Consider the following 21413-nt stretch of genomic DNA (forward strand, 5'->3'; position numbering starts at 1 on the left):
ATCAACGGACAACCAAATATATATGACCCAACAGGACAAACGTCCAGGGGTGTTAATTGTGATTGCACATACCATTTTCACGTGGAATGGGTTATATGTGGTTATAGGGTGGGGTAAAGAAAGTAATATTAACACCTTCAAATAACAATACATATGCTGTACATTTCTAATAGCTACAGTTATATACACACTACTGTTCTGACTACAGTTTTCTATATGATAACTATTTCAACTTGGTGATAGGACTGTTACTGCAACATCAATATACATTTTATGGTTCTTCATACACATTCATATCAAGCTTTGTTCAGCTACATCATCCTGCTACATTTGCTTTATATAGCTGTAGACAAGTGTGGATGTTTGGTATATCAGACAATCATCCTATCTGCATATTGCAGACTGAGAGCAACATATCCAGATTTTGGGATACACATTCCAGATGCAGCAACACTTTGAACAGATTTTGCTGTTTGGTTTTGAATCTCACATGCATTTAATTCTGTTTTGACTGCAGTATACTTTATTCAGGGGTTATTACTACTGTATTGCTGGATTCATGACACTTTCTCACACTCTCTCACTTGCTTTCATTTTGCTATTCAGGATGGTACTTACTTCTAGGCTTTATTGACATGTTTTACCTGTAGTTATTATAATCCTTTCCAGCAGTCTCACTTCTGTCATGTTTCAGTATTTCCACAGGGATATATTTCACACATGTGATTTCATCATCTTCTGCAGCTATACTTTTCAGCCTGCTGCAGGTGGTGTACTATTTTCTTACAGGTAGGGCATTTTTATTTCAGAATATATGTCAGACAGTTTCATTTTTCGGTTTAACTTACAGGCTGAAACACACTTTTGTAATCAAGCAATACTTGCATACACTTTCACACTGTTACTTGCAGATTTTATTCCTTACTGACTACACTGCACTCTTTTGCTGACTGTCATACTTTTATATTTCTTTACAGTTACTGGTAGTGGATTACTGACCTGCCTGGTGGCGCAACCGCACCAGCCTATCGCCATAGGCTCTGCGGTTCGCAGAACGGACACCTGCAGCTGTAATATAAATGAAGTAATATTGGAATACACATCTCCATAATATCAGCTAGTTTAATTTCTTACATACATAATTAAATGTTACTTACTCAGTAGTGGGGCCTCCTGAATCCAAAGGTTCAGTTGGTCCTGCTTGCGTCTCTTCAGGTCCGCATGGTGGTGACGGACCTGCTCACCAGTCCTTGGAATCCCTGAGGCACTGGTGAGATCATGAGCCAACCGGTCCCATGCCTCAGCCCTGTATGCTCCCCAGAGGACCTGGCCCTGCATGAGTTGGGCCTCATGATTATGGACTAGGAGCCAGACCATGTACCTGGACTCCTCAACACCCCACCTCTGTGCTCGAAAGCAACTACCCTCTCCTACTCCTGTCATTCTGCCTGCAGGTCAGTTCTACAATCGTTTATGCTGTGTATTCCTGCCTATGGGGCTTATATAGTCCGTTTTCCGCATATCTGTGATTGGCCATTTTGGAATTGTATCAACTTCAGTAAACCTGCATTGTCATGCTCCAGTTTGTATTCATTCCTATATATTAGCTATTATTGCATTTCTAGGCACTGCTGTCATGGCTTAGTGGTTCTGTGCCTTGACTATGGTGTATGGTATCCTGGGTTCGAATCTGGCCACTGCTTTTTATTTTTCATGACTGTCTAGACATGCTGAGGGGTGTGTCTGTGTAAAGGCAGTTTTGATACGGCTTGCTCAACGTTGCCCATCGGTTAGCTTGTTTGCGTGGTGCGCAGCTCCGTACAAATGGGGTACGCTGCTTTAAGCCTCATTTGGCTATCGGCACGCATATTACGCTCAGCTCAGTTAGGGGCACATAGATTTAGCGTGTTAGACCACTGCTCAGCTACGGGCACTAATTTTGCACCAGTTAAACCACTGCTCATCTACGGGCAGATGCACTCACTCTGTTAAACTGTAGCTCAGCTATGAGCACATCTGGCATTTTTTATTCTTTTGTTACCTCACATTTCTTCAATATAAATGGGCTATTTCATTACATTTTACATAAATTGTGGTTTTATGTGTACATATTTGTCAGGGACTTGTTTCCTGCTTATTTTGCAAAAAAAAAAAAAATTGGTGTTGTGGGGGCTCGAACCATGAATGCCTGCTCTTCAGCCAACATTTCCACCGCTACGCTATTGCTTCCTGGCTTATTTTGCATATTTAGTTCTTATATGCTTTCCCACTGACTGCTAACTGTAGCTGCGCTTACGCACGCCAAGCAGCGCACTCACGGTTAAACATCTTTACAATTTAAAAAAAAATATAACATGTTCATTTATATATTTTATGTTCATAGTCTGTGGGGGCATGTGTTGTGTTGTGTTTATTCACATTTCCGTGGACTCTGTTGTGGGTGTTTACTTTGGGCACTTTTACACTTCTGGGGGCATGTCCGCTTGCAGGGCTCGGTCTACGGACACGCCCCCTACTGTCTTACACGGACCGTGTTAGACTTAGGTGTGATTCAGCATGCTCTCATGAATATGCAAAGCATGCTGACATCACTCCGTTTAACTGCAGCCTCCGTGTAAGAGTTATAACTCTTACATGGAGGCTTCGTGAATCCTTGCCATTGTGTTCATCTGGTAGACATATATTCCAAAATGATTTCCTTTATCAATGATTCTACAATTTTCCCTATATCCATTCATTAGAAGCCTCTGCCACACTCTTATTGTTTAAATATGAATCATGTCTTCCCTGTTCCAGTTTTAGAGACCTTGCCTTCTTATGGTCATCAGTATTTGCTGGGGATAAGTGGGTTGAGGACCTGGCTTACTCTGACCTACGTCATGGACCCATGTTTAAAGAGGGAAGGGTGTATGTGCCCCTATTGGCCAGTGTGTGCCTGGTATAAGGCCCAGCAGCCCTATGTCAATACTTCTGGCTGTCCATTACCCAGTTGCCCAGCTTGGCTTACCTAGGATAGCTCAGTTGAGCAAAAGCTGGATTTACAACCAGTACACCTACCAAACATGAACTAAGGATTGCTACACTCAAAATATGTTCACTGAGAGGACGCAGGTTGGAAGTGGATGACATGATGATAAGAAGGAAGCTGGACATCCTCTGTATCCAGGAGACAAGATGGAAGAGCAATGCAGCAAAGCCACTTGGCTTGGGATCTAGAGTCTACAACGATTGTTAGGAGGGCAGAATAGAAATGGTGTGGAAATTGTGGTGAGGAAGTGGCTTCAGACAACAGTGAGGAATGTCATCAGAATTAGTGATAGACTCCTGGCAATCAGACTCGTGTAAGGAGAAGTCAGCATTCATAATCTCAGCCTATGCCCCACAGAGGGGTTGTGATAGTAAGGAAAGATTGCATTTGGACAGCAGTTGTATAACCTACTAGATAAATTGGGACAACATGAACTGGTGTTGATAACTGTGACCTGAATGCACATATCAGTACAGGCAGAACAGGAAATGAGGACTACCTGGGTCCACATGGGTGAGACAACAGGAATAAAGGAGATGCCCTTCTAGGCTTCTGTCTGGCAATTGTCTTGATGGTGGCCAACACATTGTTCAGCAAAAGAGATGGTCACATGATCACATACAAGAGTGGCCAACATGCAACTCAGGCAGGCTTCCTCTTAGTAAGGAAAGGGCATTGGGAAAGAATCAATGATTGCAAAGTCATTCACAATGAATTTGCTGGCCCACAGCATAAACCGCTGGTTGCCACAATCAGCTGCAAGAAATAGTAAGAGAAGGCTCTGCAGTCAACAGAGATTAGGTTGAAGACTTGTAAGTTGAATGGAGAGAGAAAGCACAACAGTTCAAGGAATTACTCAGGAGTCTATCACCTCAGGAAGAAGAGCAAATAGGTGGAGCTGAAGAAAAATGGCAATGTCTCAAAATAATATGTGTAAGGACTGCAAAACAGATATGTGACTGAACCAGGTATAGAAGCAAGGTATATAAGGAAAGCTGGTGCTGGAATGCCGAAGTCCAGAAACTCATCAAAATAAAGAAGGAGTGAAGGAAAAGTAAGAGAAAGAAAACACGGACCAGGCTAAGAAGTAATACTGGTTGGCTAACAAAGAGGTTAAGATAAGAGTTGCAATCACCAAGTGAAGGCACCAGAGGCACTCTAACAACTCCTGGAAAGTGACTGAGTAGATGACACAAAGAAAGTCATCAGATTGCAAGACAAAGAGAAAGGTAAAGAGGACAGTCAGACAGCCTTCACAAGGCATGCCAGCAACAACCTGCTCACCAGTCCAAAGGAAATCAAAGGTAGATGAAAGCAGTATTTCCCCCATTTTATGAATAAAGAAAAACAATCAGAAGATGTCCTGTCCCAGATACAGTCTACGATGAAAGAAGAAGAAGAGGAGCCCACCACAGAAGAAGTGCGAATAACATTAAGGAAAATTAAGTCTGGGAATGAAGAAGGATCAGATGACATCACAGCAGTTAAATCAAGATGTTGGGTGAGTTAGGAGAGAAATGGCTCCTGATGGTACTCATAGCAGTACAGAGAGAAAGGTGTATCCCAGATGACTGGAGAATAACTACACTAGTACCAATGTGCATGAACAATGGGGACACTCACAGCTTTAGGCAGTAGAGAGGTATCAAACTCCTGTCACATTGCATGAAAGTCCTGGAGACAGTGATTGATAAATGAATACACAGAGTAGTAGAAAGTAAGATGGCAGATGAGCAGTTTGGATTCAAATCCTGATTCAGCACAACTGACCCAGTGCTTGTAGTAAGGCAGATAGTTGCGAAGAAGGTAGAGTGGAGGAGAGACTCCAACTAGGTATTCCTAGACTTGGAGAAAGCATATGACAAACTTCAAAGAAAGCTAATTTGGACAGTCCTGCAGTGGTTCTAATTCCCAGAAACATTGGTAAAATTAGTGCAGGCTATGTCCAAGGACACAATGACTTAAGTATGAACAGTGTTTGGACTCACAGTGAGATTCCCAGTGGAAGTGGGTGTGCATCACAGTTCACCTCTGAGCCCACTTCTGTTCATACTGATGATGGACTACAGTAGCTTGAGGTGATAGCGATGAAGTGCCTGAGATGGATAGTGGGATGCACACTGTGGGACAGATGAAGAAATGAGGACATCAGTGCAGTAGCCAAAGTAGTTCCATTGCAGAGAAAGTCAAAGATAACAGATTATGGTGGTTTGGGCACATGAGCAGAAAAGCAGAAGGCAATCTAGTGAAGAAGATTTGTGACAGACAGGAAAAAGACAAGAGGAATTGAGGGTATCCAGCAAAGAGATGGATGGATTGTGTGAGAGAAGACCTGTGATGGTCAGGTATGACTGCTGAAGAGGGAAGGAGAGTGACATTGAACTAAGAGACATAGGAACAATTGATGTGACAATCTGACCCTGTGTAGAAAATGGGAAAAAAGGGGTTGATGATGATGATGATGATTTCCTACCTATTACATCTTGGTAAAAGGTTAGCTAGTGGTAAAGCCTTATTATACAATATTTCTAAAGTAGCATTGCAGTGATATATCTGATTACTAAACAGAGTTCTTTTAGTGGTGGTTAAATATAGTCATCGTGTAAAAATATTTATTTGCTATGCAAGTGGTATTCTCAGCTGAACAGATATTAAAAAAAAAACATTCAACATTGAGTATTGCCATTCCTTTACTAGGATTTCCAGAAACTATTTACTCTTTTCCAAGGCAGCTTGCAGGGACAGACATTGTCATTATATGTGGCAGAAACTGCACTTTTCCACAAGTACTGTGCATGCCTAATGTGTAGACCTGCATTTATGAGTAGTGCACATCAAAGCTGTCTCTATGGAGTGTTCATAGCACAAGATCTCTATAAGATGTTTTTAGTACAATGTGCTTATGAAAAAATAAGCTACTGCTTTTCTAAATAAGTCCATCATGTAGTACTAATAATTAGTACCTGGCTGATAAAGGTGGTGGATTTACCACTTTACTGTGAAAGTTACCATCTTGGGCTTCATCTTTAGCCATGACATTCAAGAACAAATCATATCTGGTGTGAATAATCACTCCATATTTAATCAGCGCGCGATCAGTCATCTCCAGAATGTCTGAAAACTGGGAAGGTAGAAACTAAAAACAGCAAAACTCCTAAGATGTCATATGTTTTATATATATATATATATATATATATATATATATATATATATATATATATATGTATGTATAGGAGTGCTACAGAATCCTGAAGACCAAAATCCTGAAAGTTCAAAATCCTGAAAACTCAAAATACTGAAAACACAAAATCCTAATTTAACTTAGATCTATGGATAGGAAACAGAAATTTTACCCCAGAACTGCACCCTGTACTACTAATGGACAGATGCAGCTCCTAAATGCTTTATGCCATTCATGGTCCCCTCAAATTATCTGTGGTATAATCCCATTATTTCTCATTAAGAGTAATATATAATTATTGACCATGGGATGGTGAAGGCCAATCTATAACCAAATAGAATAGTTGTTTCAAGCACAAAAAGGAAGTTGGCGTGATTTAAAATGTCCCTTTAGGCAGCTAGCCTAGTACTTACTTATAAATCTATGATATGCTACCTCTGAGCTTGCACAAACTTGGAGAACAGAGAGGATGTGAGACAGTACATAACATTCACCATCTCACTCCTCTCCAAGTTTCATCTTGATGAGGTTAAATCTGCAACCTGCCAGTTTGACATTTTTAGTATTAGCAAACAGTATTAGTACCAAGTAAATCCCAAGTTCACTGTTAGTTAGGAAGTGATTGTTGGTATAATACTCCATTAATATCCAATCAGTGGCAAGTCTGATTAAGGCAACAGTTCTAGTAACCTTCTACTATAAAGACAAAATTACCGAAACAAATCTCAAAATGAAACAAAATAATGCAACAGTTACTCTTCTGAAATCAGCTATTTGTAAGCAACAAAAGTAAGTCTGAGGACAAAACTGAGTACATTGTTTGAATCATATCAACTGACAATTAAAACTATGCTTAGTTCTCCTTCTGTAATAGTACACAATTTCAAGTGGTGAGAACTAATATCAAGACACAGCAGTAATGCAATCAACCAGTTTGTAACATTGTCAAATTATATGTTACTATATCAGTATGATTATGACTCAGATTTCAGAAACAAGCAGGTACAATGTTTTGTGAAAACTCCCTGCATAACCTTAATCATATGTGATAACCCTAAAATTACCCCAGACCCTAATCTCAAGGCCCTATACTTTACGTCCTAATAGTGCTACTAAAGAAGGGAAACAGACACAGTATGCACAGGACTATTTATACATAGGTGAACTAGGTGGTTACCTAGAGTGTTAGTTAACCAGTGGCACTTTTCTGACTTTTTTTTTTACATAACCTCAAAACAGCTGCGACTGCAGCACTTTTTCATTTTTGGGCTTTCTGCTCTGTCTAACCTATGAGTTTACAATGAATCACAGACCCTCAAAATCTGGGGCTCTGTAATTCATTGTTTACATTGCAACGGGTGGGACCAAGCAAAAAACCCAGAAACTTTGAACAATGGAAAGTAATGGCAGTGAGAGCATTGAGAGTTTGGCACTATGGTAAGGGCTTGCAGTATGGAAGGTCTGTACAAGAATGCTGTGGCGCAGCTTGTAGTAGGTGACCTCTTTTTTATATATATATCCTGGCTGGCACTGGCAGGAAAACAGATTTAAACTTCTGACTTGTTCCAGACTTTACTACCAGTAATGGCTGATGTTACAGTTTCATACTTCTTATTCTTCAGGAAATGCAGGTTGATGCATAACCTGTTGTTCCATGTCCTGATTTTGGGCCTTTGTCTCCCCCATTACATTTGTCACTGTCCCTGCTTCTTCAGCAAATTGAAGGCTGTGCTCTCTACTGTCCCTCATTTTGCCTCATATTTTGGTTGCAAGCGACTGTTAGTTTATTATTGAAGTTTGCTTTCACTAAATATTAACAGACATTTGAGTTTAATAGGCATTGCATCCTTCAGAAATGCATGTTAATGCAAATGTTGCTATTCTGGCAACTTTATACGCATGACTGTGAAGAAAAATGTTCATTTTTTTCTGGTTTTGTAGGACTAATGTGATTTGTGTGAATCATCTTGGAGTACTTTAATGTGAGGCTGCTGTTTGGGTAGAGCATAGATAAAATGTGTTACATATCACTTTTTTATCGCAATTACTTAGTTTGGAAGTGTATGCTGGGTGGGAGCTGTCTGTGGATGACAGTAACTTTCCCTCTTGTTTGCTCATTTTAAATGGTCACTAATCTGTCTTGGCTTTGTAGGACTGGTGTACATTTGTGAGAGGTGAAATAATTTTATAGTTTGTATAAAACAAATTTGAATTACTGTGACTTGTTATTATTTTTACTAGCAATATGAGGTGTACAAAGTCAGTAATGTGGCTGTATTAATGGGTATGGAGTTTATCTATGGATAAAGGTGATTTACCCCTGCTATGGTTTGATCACTGTTAAACAACAGTCCCTGCTCTGGCATAGCGGAAGTAGTGCTACAGAATATATATTGTAACTGCTAAAATCAGTGTTAGTCCCAATATGTCAGTGGTCTTTTCAAGGGGAGATCCAAGGTGGTATTCATACTGACTATGAGAAATATAGCAAGGACGCGGGGAAACTTCCCCTAGTCTTTTTAATAGGTGTTGGGGGATCTTATACATCTAGCTAAGAAAACATCAGCTCAGACATCTGGAGCCTTGGCTTAATACCTCATCCAAAGGAGGGATGTATGTGAAAGGCACTACTCACTAGCACAGTAGTGCAGTGAGTAGCATTGACATTTTACAGCTTTATTCTGATTGAGGCTTTGGCTTCTTTTATGTGAAGTCTATATGTGGTCCTGTCTCTGTGTGGTTTTATCCAAATGTTGTGGTTCCCTTAATGCCCCATGCTGTTCCTCTAATTTGACTGAAGGTATTGTTGGTACAGCATGTATGTGTGTGTGTGTGTGTGTGTGTGTGTGTGTGTGTGTGTGTTCATGCATCTTGCGATATACTTGGCTTGTAAGGAACAGTGTCAATATGTGAGTGAAAAATCATGCATTTTTGTCGGTCAGTGTCAGTGACTTAATGGGTAGCATACTTGTTTTTTTTTTTTTTTTTTTTTTTGGTGCTAGAAGACGAGAAGGCTTTGGGTTCTATTCTCACACCAGGAAATTGGATTTTTTTTCCATTACTGACACAACTCTGCAGCAATGGAGGGAGAAGGCTGTCTTTTGGATGAGATGTAAAACTGAGATCCCATTTGATTCAGTTGTTGGTAGCACAAGTGGATGAAAAAAATCCCATGGCATTTACTGAAAAGAGTAGAGAAGTTTCCCTTAATCTAAATAAGCACTACCTTGGATTTCACCTAGTGGGACTAACCTGGTCCACAAAGGATAATAAATAAACATTTCTGGGAAGTGTCAGAATATTTGTGCATATTAGAGCATTTTCTGATAGACCTGGACTGTCAGGGCTAGTGAAACTATCACTGATGTTTATACGTGGACATGCACATTATTCCCAGGCAATTACCTAACTCTTCTGAGTAGCAGTTAATTTTATTAAGATGTCATTATCTTTCAAAAGTAAAGTACAAAATGTATTACAACATCTTGAACCTTACGTCATTTAGGGGTTTGGTGGCCCCCAAACTGTAATGAGTCGGATTTTCTTACAGGTTTCATGGTCCTCTGCTGTGAACCTCACCTGTTTTAAAACTGGCCCTGCTTGTAGGTGTGCATAGAAGGTTATTGTAGGTTGTGTGGTGGGTTGTGGATGGTATGATAATTATTTCTTTAATGTTCCTCATAATCAAACCTCAGAGGTGTGTAGCTTGTGTGTGTATGGGGGGGGGGGGGCTGGTGACAGCGTGACCATTACATATTTATTTATTTAGTTTTCCTCACAATTAAACATCAGACGCATATTTAAGTGATTATATTTTGGGGGTAGGAGTAAGGAGGCACATTGCCTTACATAAGTCTAACATTAGCAGGTTGCCACATGCTGCTGTGTTCTATCTCTTCTTTCAATTTAATCTCAGTGTGACATCAGATGGTTACTCAGAAGGTGGCTGCCTTTTGGAGGAAAGGGGTGATGAGAAGGCTTGTTAGATATGATTTGTGTGTCTTTGCAGACATTTTTCTCCTTAATTTATTGTAAACTACTATTTTGTCAGCGTTGAATACTAAGCATTGGACACAACATACATGTTTTTTGAAAGAAAAAAAGAATTTCTTTCTGTACTTGTGATCTTTTTTTTTTCAGGCAAATCATTGGAAAAAAAAAGATTTGAAAAATATTCTAAAATGCATCTCAGAAAATCTGTATCCCTGTGGCTTCTTGGAGTCTAGCAGCCTTCAGACCCTTGACTTAATTTAGGTGTTTTCTTATGCTGTTATTACAGTATAGTCTTGGCCAATAAGGGTTTGTTGAAAGGATAAAAGACAAAACGTGAGAAAATGTATTTCCTTACTTGTGATTTTGGTCAGTCAAATCGTTAAATCAAAATGTTAAAAAAAAATGCTCTTAAATGAATTCACCTCAGAGCATCTAGGAAAACATGGCTTTTGTGGCCCTAGCAACCTCTGGGCTCCTGACTTAAGTCAGGTGTTCCCTATACAATTTATCCAGAGCAGTCTTGCCCAGCTGAGGCGTGTTGAAAGGTTGCAAGAAAAAACTAAAATTGAAAAGTCAGACTGAATTTCTTTCCTTAGTTATTATTTTCATTTAGGGCATCACTGGATGAAAACAGTTGTTTAAAAAGTTCTAAAATGCATCTCACAGCATCTGCAACCTCCTGGCTTCTGGGAGCCATCCAGACTAATTTAATTATTTTCTCCACAGTTGTTACAGTGCACTCTTGGTCACTTTGTATATGTGGAAATGATGCCTGAAAAAAAGTTTGAGATTAATGCTGAATTCTTGCCCTTGAACATGTTTTTTTTTCAGGCTCTTATTAGATCAAAAGATTGGAAAATAACTCTAAAATGTACCTCAGAGCATCTATAATCCAATGACTTCTGGGGATTATAGACACACTCTTGACAAGTTAGGCTGGATTGAAAAGATAAAAAAAAAAGTTGGAGTAAGACGGAATTTTTTTCCTTAGTCATGATTTTTGTGTAGGCCATCACTGGGTCAAAAGGACTGGGGAGAAAACCTAACATGCACCTTAGAACATTTAGAACTCTCATGGCTTCTGGGGGCCTTTGTCCCCAGACCTCCAGTTTAATTTAGTTATTTCATCCACAGTTATTACAGTAACATCTTGATTAATTGAAATGTCTTGTAAAGATGCAAGTAAAAAGCTGAAGAGTAAAACAAAATGTGAAAAAGGTAGAAAAAAGTAATTTGAATAACATGAGCAGGACATGATGGGGTGGGTGACACTGAGTAGAGGGGGGTAGTGAGCATCACTGAGTATTTTTGCATAGGGTGCCATTTCACCTAAGGCCAGACCTGGTTAAATATAATTGTATACTTTGCAAAATATATTTTTACAGTTTGGCAGGTATGTTTGTATTTGTGTGTGTGTGTGTGTGTGTGTGTGTGTGTGTGTGTGTGTGTGTGTGTGTGTGTGTGTGTGTGTGTGTGTGTGTGTGTATCTCTGTCTGTTTAGTTTACTGAATACATGGGTCAAGTGTCAGGAAAATATCAAAATGAGATTTGTAAAGAGATTAATTTATAGACTGTACTGCCTCCTTCTAGGTCAGGAATATAACTCTTTTGCTGAACTGTTGACTTGCAAATGGATTGGTTGCAAAATTAAAAACAGATAGGAATATTTCCAGAGATACTAGAAGGTTTAGGGCAACTATAGACCAAGAAAGAAAGGTATTTTTCCATGTGGCTGTCCATAAGAGAAAATGTGTTGGGGTACAGGTTCTTTCTCATCTTGCATAGCATGTTACATGATGGACATTTTTTGCTGCATTATCTTAAGTGCGTCAGATGTTGACTAGTCATTTGCATGCTGATAAAATCATAACTGCTTTTCATGATAGGGCTCTAATCTTCAAACGCTTCCTAATTTCTAGGAGTCCGATTTCTGAGAATTAGTAACATCAGACAGAAAAATAAGTCGGAAACTTTGCTTCAGCACTAGGCTTATCTGCAAACCCTGCTGTTTGCCTGCCTGCTTATAGAAACCTGCTACTCTTAGCACCATGGCAAATTCACCTTCTCTGAAATTCTCGGAGGAAGAAGCCTAGTGTTTTTTTTTTAAGCTTTGGCACAATCTTGAGCTTTTTTGACAAATTGTTGAATTAGGCTGTCAGCTTAAACACCAGGTCAAAAGGTACAGCATTTAAATAGTTAAGGAAGCATAAGTGCAAAATATTTGTTTTCTGTTTTGCAGCAGGGCAACTCTTCCTGCTTTCATTTACTGGTCTTGGTTAAAAAAAAGAGCCTGCCAACAGTAATAAATCTGATTTTAGAAGATGATGGTGAAAACGAAAAATCTTTCTCTTTGTCCTGGAGGTATTTATAAGTGGATTACTGCTGCTTGAAGCAAATCTGCTTAGACAGGGAGCACTTGACCCAACATATAATATTGCAATGTGCTCCTGTCACTCAGTGTTTATTTCCATGCTGATTTCCTTCAGGCCTTTCAAAGCTTTTTAACTGCAGGATAAATGCAGTGGAGCAGAAAACAGGCATTTTGCTGCGGCTTGCTTATTTCACACTGAACTACAGGTGAAGCAGGTTCTTGTTAGTGATCTAAGAAATTTAAAGTGCAATAATATGAGAGAAGAACAAGAGCATAAAAGATTGTTGTTGTTGATGGCAACCACTTGAAATAGAGGAGAAAGGGATAAGGACCACAAGAAAGATTATTTCTCCTCTTTGTACTAAAAAAGACCACCCTGTCATCAGAAATCCTTCAGTAACATCACAAAGTTTTGTAACATATATATAGAGTATTCAGATAAAGCTGTTATCATCTGTTATTTCTGAGTTATTTCCTTTTCTGGGGGTAGCAGGCTGTAGTTCCATAGTTACTGTGAATATGTAGTTATGAATTCATTCACTAGTTTATTCCACAACTAGGTATGTATACTTCTTCTTCTTCTTTTGGCTTTTCCTGGTTAGGGGTCACCACAGTGGATCACCTGTCCGCTCATGATTGGCAGTGGAGTTTTACAGTGTCGAGTTGCCAGCCCGTGCCCAACCTTCCACAGAAGGCACACACATGAACGCACTCATGCCTAGGGCCAATTTAGAGTGTCCAATCCACCTACAGAATGTGGGAGGAAACCGAAGCACCCGGAGGAAACCCACATGACCACAGGGTGGACATGCAGACTCCGCACAGAAGGCACCCCAGCTGAGAATTGAACCGGAGAACCTCTTGCTGTGAGGCGGCAATGCTAACCGTTGCACCACCGTGGCCGCCCTACAACTAGGTATGTATACTAAACCACAAAAATGCTTGAAAAACATGGAGTGTGATGATTTTACTCTAAAACATGGAAAAAGGCAGACTTGCTATGTATCTGTCTGATGTCAAAGAAGTGCATAACAAGTTTTATGACTTTTCAGAGCTGTAATGCTTTCAACTCTTGCAAGCAGAATGGATCCGGTCTAGTATACCTAGGCTTCTGCCTAGCATCTGGGCTGACTGGGGGGGACACAGCAATGCAACATTTAGTCATAAAAAAGTCATTTTTAACTTAAAACAGGTCCATTTGAACGTTTAAAAAGATCACTTTTTACTTTAAAAGTTTAGCAGGTAATCTGCTCATGCATGCAGACTACCTGCTCAGGAAAATGTGATTGGGGTATAACACAGTGCAAGATTCAAGTCTGTGCACAGGAACAGCTTACAAATAGCAAGCACAGCAACAAGGGTTAGATTATCAGTGACAGACAATCCCAGTGATGATTAAGTTATTGAATCAATCATTCATTTCTTGCAAGACTATGTGTGAAGACATTATATTACTGCTGACAGACAATCCCAGCAATCACTGGGTTAGAGAAGCAATTGTTAATTATTTACAAGACTGTGTGCAAAGAGATTATATTATGTTTGACAGACAATCCCAGCAATCATTAATTTAGTTGAGTGATCATTCATGTTTTGCAGGTGAGTGTGTGTAGATTATATTACCAGTTCAGGCAATTCCAGAGATGTTTAGGTTAGTCAAGTGATCATCCATGTTGCACGTGCGTGTGTGTGAATTAAGTTGGAATACTTTGACTATGGTTTGTGAAACAAATTTGAAGTGCAACTTTGGTTATTATTATTGTTAATTTTTGACACAGACATCTGAGAATGATGCAGACTGCAATGTAGCCTTAATTGTTGAGTTTCGAGGATATCTGTGGACAAAAACACACACACAATCTGCCAATGACCAGATACATTCTTAATGAATGTGAGCTCATTGCATTTTTAATGAATGTGAATTTAAAGGGAAGTGACGTTTATAATTGCTCATGCTAAGTCTATCTTGCTTTGTTAAGCAAATGGCCATCAGTGTTTGTGCTATAAAATTTGAAACAAAGGGTTTTAATCAAATCTTTGGAATTGTTGTAAAAGTGAACAAGAAAATAGTATGCACACTGACAGGTTTTTGAATGGTGTTCATGGTAATTGGGAGACTGGAATGATTGTGAGATAGGGGATCCCTGATAAATTACCCCACCTAGGGCCCCATTTGACAATGATCTAGGTTTGCTTGTGAGGCCATACTCATCTTTCATTGCAGAACATGTCCAATAAATGGTAATAACATTAAAAGTTGTAGAACACATCACACCACCACATAATAAGACAGACTGGAGTGTTTAACAGCTTTTAAAGCTGTTAGTCATTCAGCAGTATATTAGCTTCTTACCACTATCTGAGTGGTAAGATTAAGTGTGTTACAGCTTTCAAAGCCATAAAACACTTTGTGCTGTTGTATTTTTCATGTGAGCAAAGAATTATGACTTGGTCTCATAATTATTTCCTAATATGTTCACAAAACTGATATAAGAAGTTAACCTCTTAAGCATCACTCCTCTAGCATTTGGCAGAATCAAAAATAACTGAATGTAACTCATAGAAAACACAATTAATTACAAATTCATATAGCTGAATCACGATATATTCATTGTAGTTTAGTCCACCTGTAGAAGGCAGTAGTGAAAATGTTCTTATTATCATCTAAGCCTCTTTTGTTCAGGTAATAGATGGCAGTAATGCGATTCTGTGATATATTTGTAACAGTTGTAGCACATATGCAATCACTGATGATGACACCCACATTTCTGACAGTTCCAATGATATACCAAGGTTCATTGATTTCAGTTATGTGAATAGTAAAACTCACATGAAAATAAATGTCTAAGACAAGCAAAAACTAAAGAATTAGAATCTATTTTTTAACAGACATCAAAATTTTAGTTTCCTTATATTTCCACATAGTAGACATGTCATTGTTACATGACTTAAAACTACCTCAACTGTACATAAATCTGATGTTGCATGTTTTTTTACTCTATGTAAGTCCTTGTTTAACTATTGTCTATTATCTTGTATTTTTGACTGCGGAGCTTTTCTCCCCAGGCCTTTAACTAATGTTCTATTATTATCTTGTATTTTGTTTGTGGAGTTTTTCTATCCAGGTCTCTGCTGAAAATGGGCTCATTTCAGCCCAGTGGACTTTCCTGGTCAACAAAAACACATAAATAAATAAATAAATAGATGAATGAATAAAAGTTCTACTCCCATTGACATTCATTCAAGTTGCTGTTTGCTGTAACTATTACTGTCCATCCTAGTTTTGTTTGCTTCTTTTTGCTTAAGTACTAATTTGCTTTATATGATAGAATCCCAGACTTACCTGGTTTGTGTCACCTATCTGCCTTTATTGTTGCATCAGCTGTACTTCTATGATAAATAGACATATAATCTTATGTACTGGTACCAAATGACAAAAGCTATGGTCTCACAATGCTCACCATTTGGTTAGCACCAAATAATATATGACAGGCAATTGATCTTAAGAATATACAATTAAGGCCAACTGCTCTACTGGATGATAGTCAACACATTCCATACTCAAAAAAGCTTTAGACTGTGCAAATAATCAATGGTTCCCTGGGATTTCACACAACTTAGACAGAGCCCAGTGCCTTACGGTACAATCTTGTCAAAACAATTGAAAACTGACCAAATTTATTTTGCACAGGAACACTTATACACTGTTTTCAGGAGGAGTTAATGATATCTATCCTGGGCTAATGATATTTCTTGTGTATCAATACCTCCTTCTGAGTCTTTATGGTAGTGCTGCCACCAGTTTGACACACAAGCAAATCACAAGTGAGATAATATTTACTCTTAAAATAATATAACTATTGTATTTTATGGAATCAATAGATTAAGTAACAGCACTTCAAAACATAAAGCCAATGGTTATTAGTGCACATCTCCAATGCACATACCTTTAAGCTAATAATAAATTGCCAGCCAAAAGCATTTAAAAATGAATAACAAAACTTTTTAATTGAAATAAAAAAAAATGAAGCAGAGTATTTTCTAAAATTAGATATGCATACAGATTTAAACTTGCACAAAGAACATGCAGAATAATTACACCTTCCCACCAAAGATATAATGTCTGCTGTGCATGCTGTGCATAAAATTATTTCCTGCATGCATGACATCAGTATCAACACATTTCTATGTGAACCTTGTGGTAGAGTATCCAGAGAGATACTGAGTCTTGAGATCAGATTTACCAGAAGGAGGAATTATACTGTCACACATCTGAAATGGATTTATTTATGTGTTCACTATATTGATAAGAAAGCTCAGCAGCAAACACAGAACCTGGTGCATCATGCTATATGTGCAACTTCTCAAAACGTAGGATATTTAAGACTTCATTAGAGTACTTAAGCACTGTGCATACTGCTGTTTAAAAAACTAATCACAGCATGGAAAATCACAAACTGCTGATGCACCAGTGAATGGAATTCAGGTAGAAAGGTAGATGACGTGTCTCATGCAGTACATCAAGGAAGGACAGCATAGATTGACGGGTTGTAGATGATCAGCACAGAAACATATGCTAGAAGCTGATATTGACAAAGGGACAGAGAAAGTGACAGGGCAAATGAGCCAGCAATTGCTTCTGGTATATGGTAACGGCACTGTAAGTTATATCATGTGCCTATATGGCAGAAGGACTCACTTAATGCCTTAAGCCTGCCGTGTTAGTGCATTAAGAATTTATTTCTGTATTTCTCTTTTCTCTCCATCTTTTTTAGACATTTTTATTAAATTACATTTGCAACAGTGATATAAGTACTCCTGCGTTAATTGAAAAGGAAAAAAAAACAGTTATATTTCTCATTGTTCATCTCACACCCCCTTCAGTGGCACTGTGGATTCCTTTTTCATACATATTGCATCCTCAGAGCACTTCCACTGCATGCCTCCATTATACAGACAGTGCATATGTACATCACAGTACATTTATCCAAACAACAAAAATTCATAACATGAACTGCAAAGTCCTCCTGTTTCAGATAGTTTACAAAAAACTTCCTCCATGTCTGTAATGCTGACAGTAGTGTCTGTTGAGGTAAAATGTTTAAATTCTGAGACTCATTTGTGTGAGTCTCAGAATGTTAAGACTAAATGTGTGAAAATGGGGCCTTAATACAGATGTATAGTAAGTCCAAGGTCACTGTGTCTCACAGTATTACCTTTTCTCCATGGTATGGTTATCTCAGAATTAGTATTTATATACAGATAATTTTATTATTTCTGAATCTCTTATATTATTCAACACACCTGTACCTCAAAGTGTTAAAAAGGTTAAGCTTCCCTTGTTATGGTCTATCCTAGCAGTGACTAGAAAAATAATAACCAGAAATTGGATTTCAGATACACCTCCTTCGTTCAATGAATTTAAAAATGTTATGAATATAGTGTGCCATATGGAACTGAATACAATGAAGTTAAGAACTACTAGAAAAATGTCTTATTATATTGTATGGGATAATTTACAAAACTTGTTAAACAAATCTTAACTTCAAATAACATGGTATTTTAGTTTAATTAATTGATCTGATTGTAGTGGATGTCTTTGTAAATACTTTGGTTGTTTTGTTGAATGTTATAATCATATCTATTTTAATTACTTGTATAAAATTGTTATGATATTTTCTTGTATGTTAAAAACAATAAACTTGTTTTAAAAAAAAAGAATTAGTATTTATAAGTAGTAGGGGTGTGGGAGATGCAAGGTGCTTTCCTCTCTGCAAAATATAACTTTTTGTTTTAGAATTACATTTGAGAGCTATCCATTAATGTTTCAGTTGCTGCCATCCACTAGACACCTACCACTTGTTGTGTTTCTCAACTGTCACACCTCTCTCCAAAGATTTCTGCTCTGCCAATAAAATTATACATTTTTTGACACTGTTTCCTTCCTACATATACAACTGTAAACTGAACTGGTCCTATCACTCATTCCCAGCCTTTAGTAATGTCTGTGGCTGTTCTGACCACCTCATGCACTGTACACAATAGTAATGTCTGTGGCTGTTCTGACCACCTCATGCACTGTACACAATAGTAATGTTTGTGGCTGTTCAGACCACCTCATGCACTGTACACAATAGTAATGTTTGTGGCTGTTCTGACCACCTCATGCACTGTACACAATAGTAATGTTTGTGGCTGTTCTGACCACCTCATGCACTGTACACAATAGTAATGTTTGTGGCTGTTCAGACCACCTCATGCACTGTACACAATAGTAATGTTTGTGGCTGTTCAGACCACCTCATGCACTGTACACAATAGTAATGTTTGTGGCTGTTCTGACCACCTCATGCACTGTACACAATAGTAATGTCTGTGGCTGTTCTGACCACCTCATGCACTGTACACAATAGTAATGTTTGTGGCTGTTCTGACCACCTCATGCACTGTACACAATAGTAATGTTTGTGGCTGTTCTGACCACCTCATGCACTGTACACAATAGTAATGTTTGTGGCTGTTCAGACCACCTCATGCACTGTACACAATAGTAATGTTTGTGGCTGTTCAGACCACCTCATGCACTGTACACAATAGTAATGTTTGTGGCTGTTCTGACCACCTCATGCACTGTACACAATAGTAATGTCTGTGGCTGTTCTGACCACCTCATGCACTGTACACAATAGTAATGTCTGTGGCTGTTCTGACCACCTCATGCACTGTACACAATAGTAATGTTTGTGGCTGTTCTGACCACCTCATGCACTGTACACAATAGTAATGTCTGTGGCTGTTCTGACCACCTCATGCACTGTACACAATAGTAATGTCTGTGGCTGTTCTGACCACCTCATGCACTGTACACAATAGTAATGTCTGTGGCTGTTCTGACCACCTCATGCACTGTACACAATAGTAATGTTTGTGGCTGTTCAGACCACCTCATGCACTGTACACAATAGTAATGCTTGTGGCTGTTCTGACCACCTCATGCACTGTACACAATAGCACATTTGCACAAATATGAGAAAGAACCATTCACTGAAGAATGTTATCTCACAATTTTAGAATGATGGAATGCATACTGCATTACAGGGATAGAGCCTCTTATATGTTTAGTTGTTAATTTGTTTTATCTTTGTTTGTTTGTTAGCCAGGTAAATAAAATATTCTTTGGGCAGAAGATTGAAAAGCAAGTCACCTGCTTCATCTACAATGTTGATGGCTGAACATCATTACAAAGTAAAGCACATGATGGAAACAAATCTGCAGAGACAGAAATATTTTTGATAGAAACTGTAGGCTAGTAAGAGATTTGCAGCCTGGATGCTGATTAAGAATATAAAAGCCATGTGTATAGTTTGCATCTGGGACCAGAAGTATTTAATAAGGCAGTTGAACCAAGATATATATATATATATATATATATATATATATATATATATATATATATATATACATATATATCTGTATATGTATATATATATATATATATATATATATATATATATATATATATATATATATATATATATATATATATATATATATATATATATATATATATATATATCTGCATATATATATATATATATATATATATATATATATATATATATATATATATATATTGAATTTTATAATCTAGATATAGCTCAGAGGCAAGCACTTTATTCGCTGAGGAACAATCCTTTATTATCTATCAGACCAGCTGACAAAGGAGGGGCGGTATTCCTAATGAATAGAGCTGATTACGATGCAGCTATGCATTGTTTATTGAATGATTTGAATACATACACAAGGTTAAATAATACTGAATAGTGTAAAATTGTGAGTAATGTAAATGATACGCTTTATGACCTACTTATGTGTAGACAAATTGATGACACTATATATTCTTTTTTAAGATCCACAAGTCGATGCGGAACCCCCCCCCAATGAGACCCATAGTGGATGGAGGGGGGTGGTGCATGGAACATCTTTCCATTTATGTGGAAGGTAAATTAGGGCCCTTAGTGAGAGAGATTTCCACTATCCTAAAGGATACAACACAGTTTATTGATGATTTGAATAAATATGGAGAGAGTGCGAATATTGTGGACATACTGATGGTAACCATGGATGTACAAAGTTTATTTACCTCCATACCGAATGTGTATGGCATGGAAGCCATAAGAGCACTTTTAAGTATACATAGTATGTTTGACAATAATGAGGTTATTTTAAAATGTACTTTGCTTGAGCTGATTCTCTCGAACAATGTATTGATGTATGAAGAACAAATTTATTTGCAGCGATAGGGTGTCGCTATGGGCACCCCTTGCGCTAATTCCTATGCAAACCTGGTGGTACACTTCTGGGAGACACAATGTTTGTTCACTAGTGATTTTTGTACCCATGTAAAATTTTATAGACATTTCGTGGATGATATTTTTATGTTGTGGGATGGGGGGGTTACGCCTCCTTAATGAATTTATTATGTATTTGGAAAATACAACAGATTCCTTTAAGTTTGTAGCTATGTACTCGTTTGAAACCTTGGATTTTTTGGATGTGAAATTGCTAAGAATAATTTGGGGAAAATAGCTACAGGCTTGTTCCGTAAGGAATGTTGGCGTAATAACTTGTTGGATTATAGCAGTATGCATCCTAAACACATCTTCCCTAACATTATGAAGGGTCAACTGAACAGGGTGAAGAGGCTTTGTGGAGATAGATCTGTTCTGCAACAGGAAGTAAATACTTTGGGAAAGTTATTTTTAGACAGAGGCTATAGAGGGTCTGATTTTTCTAGGTTAAGGGATGAGATTATCAATGAGAGAGTGAGTTCTCCTGAT

The sequence above is a fragment of the Protopterus annectens genome, chromosome 8.part0, assembly GCF_019279795.1.
Source record: "Protopterus annectens isolate FY-2018-M chromosome 8.part0, PAN1.0, whole genome shotgun sequence".
Classification (NCBI taxonomy): domain Eukaryota; kingdom Metazoa; phylum Chordata; order Ceratodontiformes; family Protopteridae; genus Protopterus; species Protopterus annectens.